This window comes from Melanotaenia boesemani, chromosome 2 (assembly GCF_017639745.1).
Source record: "Melanotaenia boesemani isolate fMelBoe1 chromosome 2, fMelBoe1.pri, whole genome shotgun sequence".
Classification (NCBI taxonomy): Eukaryota; Metazoa; Chordata; class Actinopteri; order Atheriniformes; family Melanotaeniidae; genus Melanotaenia; species Melanotaenia boesemani.
In genome coordinates, this window is record NC_055683.1 from 32317439 (window position 1) to 32327689 (window position 10251).

Genomic DNA, 10251 nt, shown 5'->3' on the forward strand with positions numbered 1-10251 from the left:
GAAAATGGCACACCAGTGATTGGGCTTATCTCTCCACAGTATAAAAGGTGGTTTCAGACACTGTTAACTTTCTGACAAGCACTTAATCTGACGCGTGCTGAGACCTTCAGTTATGCAGACCGTCTTCCTCTATCTGTTGCTGGATCCTGGACTTCCTGTTGGATCACTCCAAGAGGGTGAGAGTGGGTCATCACACCTTCTCAACCATCAGCCTCAGCACGGGTTCCCCTCAGGGCTGCGGGCTGAGCCCCCTACTGTACACCCTCTACACCCATGACTGTACCCCCACCCATTCCAGCAACACCATCATTAAGTTTGCAGGTCTTGTGGATAGTGACTCTGTACACACCACAGTGGTGGGACTAATCTCGAAGGAGGGGGACAAGTCTACATACAGGGATGAGGTGGAGCAACTGACCAGGTGGTGTAGGAACAATAACCTGGTCTTTAACACCGCCAAGACAAATGAGCTGATCACAGAGAAAAACAGACATCCAGCCTTTACTCATCAGCGGGGACTATGTGAAGAGGGTCTCTGCCTTCCGATTTCTGGGCGTTCAGGTCGGGGAGGACCTGACCTGGAGCGCCACAGGTCAAGGTGTTGTCAAGTGACCCTTTAAAGGTCTTGCGGATAGTGACTCTGTACACATTAGTATCATCCACAAACCAGATGATCTGGTTGGAAAAACAAACTGCAGTGGTTAAGAAGGCACAGCAGAGACTTTACTTCTTGAGACTTCTCAGGAAGAACCAACTGCCTCAAAAACTGCTTTTGTGTTTGTACCACTGCTCTGTAGAGTCTGTGCTGACACACTGTTTGTGTGTGTGGTATGCCAGCTGCACAGTAGCACAGTGAAAATTTCTCCAGAAGGTCATTGCCACTGCCCAGAAAATCATCGGCTGCCCTCTCCCTTCCTTGGATGACTGTACACCTCTTGGTGCCTCAAGAAAGTGCAAGATATAACTAAGGATAAAACTCAAGATACAGGACAATGACACAAAAACAAACGAGTTAAAAGACAGCTTCTTTGCTAAAGCAATCAACTTGCTAAAAAATGACCATGACACTATGAATGTATGATTTTATCTATCTTTTATTATTTCTTTGTATACATATATATTTTTTTCTACTATTCTTATTTAATTTCTCTTTTAAAAAAGGCTTGCACTTCCAATTTCATTGTACTGTGCACAATAACAATAAAAGTCTATTCTATTATTTTCTGCTGTGTGTAGAAACAAACACAATTGCTGTCAGCATCATATCCCACTGAATCTGTATGTTTACCAAATGGACAACCTGTGGTCGTGGTCCTGCAGAGCCCACTTTTAAGGTGCTGGTGTGATTTAAATGATCTGCGGTGTGAAATGTCTGAAAATGTCCGGCCTCCTTTAACATGAGAATTGGCAGGTTGACAGAGAAGCAGATGTGCATTCTTCTTTTGTCAGGAAAGGACTCCTGTGTTTGGCTGCTTTTAAAACAGAGTTGATGCGATGGAGATTAGAAGCAAGCTGTGCAACCGGTGTTTACTGGGTCGAGCAGGCAGGCGGACGAGGGACAGGTTTTACATATCAAAGGCGAGCAGACAGAAGGAAGAGTGTGAACATCAGGCAGGGCTATCTCGAATCCCCTTCCATTCGTCACGGCATCGGGAGACAGAGGAGAGAGGCTCTGCTCTGACAATTGTAGATCCAGGAGAATGGGTGTGAAGCAGATTTATTGAGCGTTAGTGGTTTATCAGCATATGAAGAGCTGGTCTTTTATCTTGTTTAAACACCTTGTTGAACATATATCCTGACAACAAATGACAGCGATGTGTGTACATAGAGATTACAATGTTCTCTCACACTCAGGACTTGTTTACAAACCAGGAAACACTGCAAGACTGTAATTTTTTAGCTTCTCTGTTGTTTTCACTGGGTTTGTTGAATTACTCTATGTGCTGAACATTTTTTTTTTTAACCCCAAGAGTCCAAAGAACAAATGTCTCTTAAGCTTTTAATCTTTCTTAGCAAGAAAGGAGAATGAATGTGTCTAAGTGCTTAAAATTATGATGATGACTTTTGGGGGAATAAAGACTTAAGTCTCTCAGAATCAAAGACAGAAGGGGGTGAGCTGCAACAAATTCTCTTAAGCAATAGATTAAAAGTGTTTGTGAAAGTCAGACTGAAGTATTAGAAACCCCATCACAGATTTTTCCAACTAGCAGACAACACTTAGTTTTACATTTGTAGGTAATCTTGTTTAATTTGTCTCAGGGCTCATGTCCTGGAGAGTACAAGCACTCAAACATATCTTTTTTCAGAAAGTCAAAGGATACCCTGAAAAGTCTGACTCTACATCATAGTTTCTGACAGTTTAGGGGTCTGATAAAGCAGCTGTGTGTGGACACAGTGTGTTGAGATAGAAATGGCACTTTGTAAAAGACAGGGGAACAGAGGACTCATTTTTAAAAACTGGTTTCAGATTTAACCATCTTTTTAATGCATGTCTACCAATTGGTTTTGTATAAACTGATTAGTTTCCTTCACAACAAGGTATAACTTGTAAAGGTCATGTATCTGTGGAATGAGTACCACAGGTGAACATGTGGTTAGAGCCCCCACCAAAAATGTGCCAAAATCCCCCGCAATATTCTCTTGTTGGTGTTCACTCTTGTTTTAAGATTCAGTATGGTGGGCAATACGGTCATATGTACTGATCTACCAGATGCTACTAAACAGTGACCATATACAGCAGCAATGTTCATGGAAGAAAATATGTTTTGTACCAGATTGAAGTTCTCTGCACTAATTTCCATATATAGCAAATAGTAGCAAAATACAAAAGAAGTCTTTGTATTTAAAGTAATAAATGTAAACATGTTTACCCTATTTAACCCCCTGCCCTTTATCCCGACCTAATTATCCTGTAAAGTATGGTATTACATAATATGTGACATTTAACATATTTTTACTGGTAAAGAGAAACATGACGAATGATAAAATTATGCTGACATGTCTGTTATTCTTTTAACTGTTTTTCTTTTAAATGAATTATTCCAGTGATGTATAATACAAGACCAGTTGTTGTGAAAGGGAAAAAATAATCAATGAAACACAAATTTACTCTTTTTTTGTGCCAAGTATTATATACTTATAACTACGGTTCATGTATTTAATTCTGTTAAAGGAATTATAGGAATATAAATCACAAGTTTGATCATGATATGAGGTATCGATACAGTGGAAAACAATTCGATGTTTGGCGATATCACAGATATTACAGTGATGCAATTTTGATTTGATATCACATCCTGATTTAACACAACCTCACACAATTCAACCATTGATCTTTGAATCATTGTACTGATGTAGATCAGTGCTTTGTTACACCCCTTAAAAGTTCCATATTAAATGCATCTATACTGTATCAGTTCAGACTGTACTTCATTTACTCTGCAGCTCTTGCCAGCCATGCTCACAATGACCTCACACCCATTGGAATAAATCCCCAATGATAGTAATTGTTGTTAATAACCACACCTACATGTCAGGGATTACCAGAGGATAAGAAGCAATCAGACAAATGACCAATGGGTCATTCAGTCCTTTCCTAATAGTTTCATAACCTCATCCAACTTACAACCCGAGAAATTGGCCTCATCTATAACTTGACGACACCTATCAGCAGAGAATTAGTGTTATTATTCTCCATGCAGCGTTGCAGCTATGCAGCAATGACCATTAGTGTGTGACAGCAGGGGTTATTATTTCCTATGTAGCCCCCGGGGTCTACATGCTGCAGGGGTCGGCTGAGCAAGGCAGCGCTGCAAGGAGACAGAACAAATGCAATTTAGGTCTGAAGAAATTTTCCCCTGAAAACCCAATTATGTCTGCAGGGAGGATGGGGTGATCAGGGTCATTTTGTTCCTTCTAATGGAGCGACGGGATGTAATGATGGGGTCTCTTTTTATTCTCTTGGCTTTCACTCACTGCCTACATCACTGTCACACTTCTCTTCTTATGCCCCCCCTCCCACCAAACACACACACACACACATACTCTCACACACTCATTGTATGAAGAGAGTGATTAAAAGTCCACGAAAAGAGTGTGATTAAAAATTGCTGCTTTTCAGTGTGTGCAGATGGATTTCAAATAAGATTTCAGAGAAAGCTCAAAGCTGTGAAGTGGGGAATTGAAAAGTGGGAAACAAGTGGGGACCGAGGGAGTGTGTGTGTGTGTGTGGGGGGGGGGGGGGGGGGGGGGTTGTGAGATCGTATTTCGCCAAAGCGTACGCCTGCATCTGACAAGTACAATTTCACAGAAGAAGTAGTGTCAGACCAGTGATTTGTCCTGGGAGAAAAAGTGCTTAACAAGCACAATGTAGGTGGGAGAGCGCCACCATTAAAAACAGCAACCTGGAAGAAATAAAAAGACAAGAAGAAAAATGGAGTAAATATATAAATGAAGTATGAAGTAAAGCCATTCATCATGTGTACAGGTTTGAGTCTCCAGGTTTTCATTATGAGTTCGGTGAAGTGCAATGATGGTTTCCCAGCACACTGATTCACTCCTGACAGGAAGCGTGTGTGTCGTAACAGATGTTAAAAGTGTGGCTTAACGCACAAAGTCTCACACATACACTATTTGTTGTCAAGCATCTCATCATTTCTGCGTAGGTCTGTGTGCTTATGAAACATTAACAGCACCGTCAGGTTTAATTTGTTTTCTACCTCCTACTTGTAGTTTAATGAAGCTAGAGGTTTGAAGTTTTATTCATCAACATGTCTCCGGTATTTGGTTTGGAATCCAAAACACCACACAGCAGGGACATCATACAAAGTTTTAACATTTTATTTTTAATTTTTCCCTTCTATAGTTGTGTCCTTCCCTTAATCCTTTATAAAGTTGGCTCATTTTGTTTAAGGCTTTTTAAAAAAGATAAAAGGTCATCATGCAAAAGTTAAGGCACCTAAAGTGCTTTGACATTTTTTAATCAAGGCCTCACACCTTTTATCAGCTTGTTACACTTATGAGTTGTTCACAGCAATTGTTGGAAAAGCTACTTGATGCAGATTTCAGAGCTTCTGAAACTCTTCAGGGAGCTCCTACAAAACTGCTTCTTCCCACTTTGAACGTGAAAATAACTCATGTTGAAAAAACATGACAAACCTATAAAAATGGAAAAGGGTTTTCCTCTCTGTAACCTAAAGCAGTTAACTTTTATAGAGGGAACTGCCTCTAAGATTGCTAAAACAAAGAAAAAATTCAAAATAAAAATGTTTGACATTAAAAGGACTATCAGAAAGATTTAGGTAAACATCACACTTTCTGTAAATACACACATAAATAAAAAAGCTAAGAACCGAAAAATGCTGACTTCTACAACATGATAATGATCCACAATGAACTGCTTCAAAAGGAGCGAGCTCAAAGTTTTGCTCTGCCCCCTCACAATCCACTGACCTAAACATCATTAAAAATCTGTCATCAGATTTCCAAACAGCAGCATGTCACAGACAAACCAAGAATCTCACAGAAAGAAAACATGATAGAAAATCCCCAGAAAAAGAACTGATAAACTCTAAGCAACTACAAAAAGTGCCTTTTGTTTCCTTTTCGCCTACAGCCACGAACATGAGAAGAGCACACACTTTTGCTTCAGCCCCTTTTTGTTAAATTTAAACAACAGATGGCAAAAATGAAACTTTAATCCTTTGTCAAAATATTAAATTGATTAATCTGTAACTCATGTCAAGCTGTCTTTCTCTTTCTACTCAGCTTTTTACAATCGTTTGTAAGTTATAGGTGAGTTGATCCAAATGTTAAAATTATAAGCTTTTCAACTCTAAAGCAGTACACATTGTAATGCAAACTTTATTTGCCCTACATTTTGCCTGTCAGGCACCACATTCAGGCTCTATTCAGCTCCCTGCACAAAAATTCAGAAGTCCTGTATTATTTTTAACAAATTATTCTCGTTGAACTCTTTCAGCCCAGAAAAATAAATCATTTTAGAATAAATACTTCTTTAACTACATGTAATGATGTGTAATGCTGCGGTACTTTTTATGTAAAAAGATTATTTATTAAAGAGGCTGATAAAAGATAATAGTGGAGTAAAAACACCTAATGTAATGCAATGATGCTCCTAATCTGTTGAAAAGGTGTATTTTACCCTTGACATCATATTAAGATTCAGCTCTTAAAGGCATTTAAGTCTGTAATTGATTTATGTCTGTGATAAATGATATGTCATGGACAAAGATGAACTGCTCATTGTTCCTACTGTGTGCTCATGCCTTACAGATATGCTAAATGCAAATTCATGTGTGTGTAAAAGTATGCTGACACAAATAAAGCATATGATGATGTATGCTTTTGCAGATTTGTCAATATACATTAAAAGTGCAGTGAAATTAACAGCATCAAATTGATTTTGGCTGCATTGCCTCCTTCTGCTGCTCATTCAACACAACAAACAGCATGACTCCTGAAGCTGATGTGTGAGACTGAAAAATCACAGTAAACAATATCTTCCTAGATGTGTTGCCTTGCAGCTAGCTTAACAATTGATTAATTTTTTATTACTACAGGACCAGTAATTCCAAGATCTTATGCCAACGGGAGACAACGCAAAGTTTAACACTTCTACAAAATGTTTAAGGAGCATAAGGAGGATAAAATGCATCCCAACACCCTGAAAGTCTTAGTGTCTATTCATGTCTCCCATGTGCTGCAGTGATGAACAAAACTAAAAGGTATTGATTTCTTCTGAGGGAGCATGAGGGCATTGTTCAAGGTTTGCACCAAAGTTGTCTGTGAGAGATTGACCTCGAGTCTTCCGATATCTCCTGACACCTGCAGGGTTGACTGTTTTTTTTCCCAAGCTTTTAGTGAAGGATTGTGTCATGGGTCAGGTCATGACAGACAGCTATCGATTAGCCCTGCAAACTTTAGCCTAGTTAGGCAGAGTCGTGAATGGGGAGTCCCTGGAGGATGTTGGCACTTCTCAAGGATGCACCTTTTATATCAGGTATAATGTTAAAGACTTGGTACTTACACAACCACACACACACACAGGTGAGTATTGTTGTAATATATGCATGGAAAAATCAATGCATTCATTATTTTCAAAGCTTTTCAGAAACAGTTGTCTATATTATAAGACAGACGAGATGAATTTAAAATGCTTCACTGGAAGACTGTGGCTCACTTTATTTGCCCTCTTGTTCCCTGATTCCCTCGCAGTTTTCCACTGTTTGTGGATGAGGGGGAATAAATCTGTGCTGCAGATGAGATGCTGAACATCCACACTTTAGATCAGTGAGCCAGCTCATCTGCATACAGAAACACTCACGAATACACACTTGGATTTAAAATGCAGACTAGAATAATCTCACAACGCACACAATCAGCTGTATGCTTAGCTCGCACTGCTGCAGATCAAAGAGGATACCATGTTGCCGTGGTGATTGTGATGGATGGCTGCTGTGTTGGTTGCGTTTCTGTATCTCTGAATGTGTGTGTTTCACTAAACTAGTTCAGTGAAGCGTATTTCTCTTGCAGCACAAAGAAATGTGTCATTGTGGACTTCTTAAGGAACCAGCTGTACTTCAAAATATCCCTAAATCAATTTGATGGCAAATAATGCAAATTAATGTACTTTTTCTTATTTGTTTTTTAAAAAAAAAAAAAAAAAAACAGAAATAAGATGGAGGTTTTCTGTTGTTTAAACCTCATTCAACCCCGTCATTCTGGAACAAAGACTGTGACAGAGGCAGATTTGAGTTTTAGGACAGTGCGAGGAAGTCGGTGAGATGTGCTCATAATGAGCCTCTCTATGCCCCGTCTCGTTATTAAGTATTCATGTTCCAGATATTTTTAACTGACTTAGTAAAACTGACAAAAGTCACGTCACCAAAGTTCATTGGCTTAAACAGGCAGAAGACTCTGAGACGCTTTCCAACTAAGGTTTCAAACATCTGTGACAGGCAGTGTATTGAATAGCACCAGTTGTCTTTTATGATGCTTTATTTGTGTATGTGTAAATTGATAACTGGACTGCAGACATGATATAATAATTCTTTTCTAGTCTTGCTCATCATTCAAAGCATTTTTACTTTATAAGCTACACTCACTCATTCATACACACATATTCATATGATCATTTTTAATCTGTTAAGTCATGGTTCGAAAAATGGGAGAACTAAGGGGAGCCGAGCTCTCTGAAAAGCAGGTGAGATCGCCTGAAAACACTCACCTGAGACACAGAGAGGAAGCTCTAAATAATGTCTGCTCTGTTGCTTTTTGTTCACTCCAATTTAACTGTTGAATATCTTGCAGGATTATTACTATCATCCCTATTTTAGATGTTTTTAGATGTGATTTGACTGGTGCACACCCAAAATTAAGGCTCCCCTAGATAATTCAATCCTTGTCTAAAGTCTTATTATGTGTGACCCTGTTCTTTTAACAGGTGTCACTGCGGTCTTTGACACAGATGGTTGGTATATTTATTGCTTTTGAGTAAGCTTTGTATAATCTCCAGTCTACAAAAGGTTCATTTGTAATGTGTAAGTTGCAGTATATCATATACGTCTGGACGTTTGTTTTCTATTGAAGCTGTGGTCTGTTGATATATGGGTTCTATTAATGAAGTGTGTCCACTCAGAGAAAAACTAAATATAGCATGATCATGAAAGCATTTAAAGGTGCTGGCAAGATTCTTGTTAAATTTATCATAATGTCTTTTTTTTCTAATTTTGTGTTTCAAACCACTATAATAGTTTTTGAGTGAAACCTGCAGAATGGAGGGGTTGAACTGTCAAGAACAATGTAATCACAAGGTGTGTATATCAAACATTAAACTTCACGACTCCGTGTGGAGATATAATGAAACTCTAACAGTCTCTGTAAGACTTTCCCTCTCAAACATCTTCAATTTCATAATGAAGTGTCCCCATGTTTTTTATGGGTTGCACTGTCTTGTAGAGACTTTATTTCTGTTCATTTTTTGTGTAATTTCACAAACCACACACCACACAGCACAAGAAGGGTGCCAATTCTTGTTTGTAGTGAGTGGGCAGAGTGTGCAAACACCAAATTCTCTGTATGCAAGTAAATTGCTGGAGTCAAGTGTAGGAAGCAGTTTTAGGCTGTGTGTGAAAAGAGTGGGTGGTTGAAGCTGTGGATTGATGATGTTGGTGGTGTTGGGAAGAAGAAGAAATCTTTTTTCCTTCATTGATTTTTCTGTCTTTGTGCAGCTATAGTAGTAAAATTAAAGCTCAGGTCCTGTCAGTACTTGAGAAACGCTGACCCTGGATGTGCTCTTGAAGTGTTTTGTGGAGTTACATCTGCACAGCGTGTTGCATTTATTCCTGGGTTTCATTTAGCTGTGTCTTGTCCCAATCAGGTTGTTAGATGTTACAGCTCTGATTAGAAACAGGAGATTGTTCAACTATATAAATCCTGCTGTATTTTTTGGGACTTTTACACAAAAGCTGATTGAATATGAGAGTTAAATTAAATCTAAGTGAATAAATGATACAATACTATGACCAAAAAAAGGTTGTGGTCATCTACTATTTATAGGAGTGGAGGATGTGTGCTGCATTGGCTGGGTGTTTCTCAGATGTGATGCCTCAATGACCACATTCCTTCTTTTTCTGGGCTGACCATAATCAGGCTCTCCTGTCCAGTATATCTTGTTCATGCTTCTAGTTCAGCACTAGTGAATCTCATTATCCTCCTTCTGTTCTACATGCACTTAAGTCACTGAGCAGCAGCAGTTATAGATTTCATCCTGCAAAAATTGCTGCCTGCAGAGCCAAAATCTCCCAAACCAAAAGTCTGTTAAAGAATTAATAAATATGAACTCACATCTGAGAAAACAGTTGCGTGGAATGTGAGCACTCTTCATTTTCTATAAAGAATAAATCTACCTGCCTCGCTAACATATAAGAACATTATCTTCAATAAATTAAAGCAAAGAAATTCATGAATAAATAAAAAAGAACATAAACATGAAAATACCCAAAATGACATAACTTTTTAAAATTGATCAGTGCTATTGCTGTTAAAACTGTTAACCATTTCTAAATGACCATTTGATGATTACATTTAAGAACAGATTAATTTAAATATATGAACATGAATAATATGTTAGTTTATAAACAAATAAATTAATAAATACATAAAAATAAATAGGTTAATAAATAAATAAGTAAATATCAATTGATATGTGGAAGGATTGGAATGCCACAA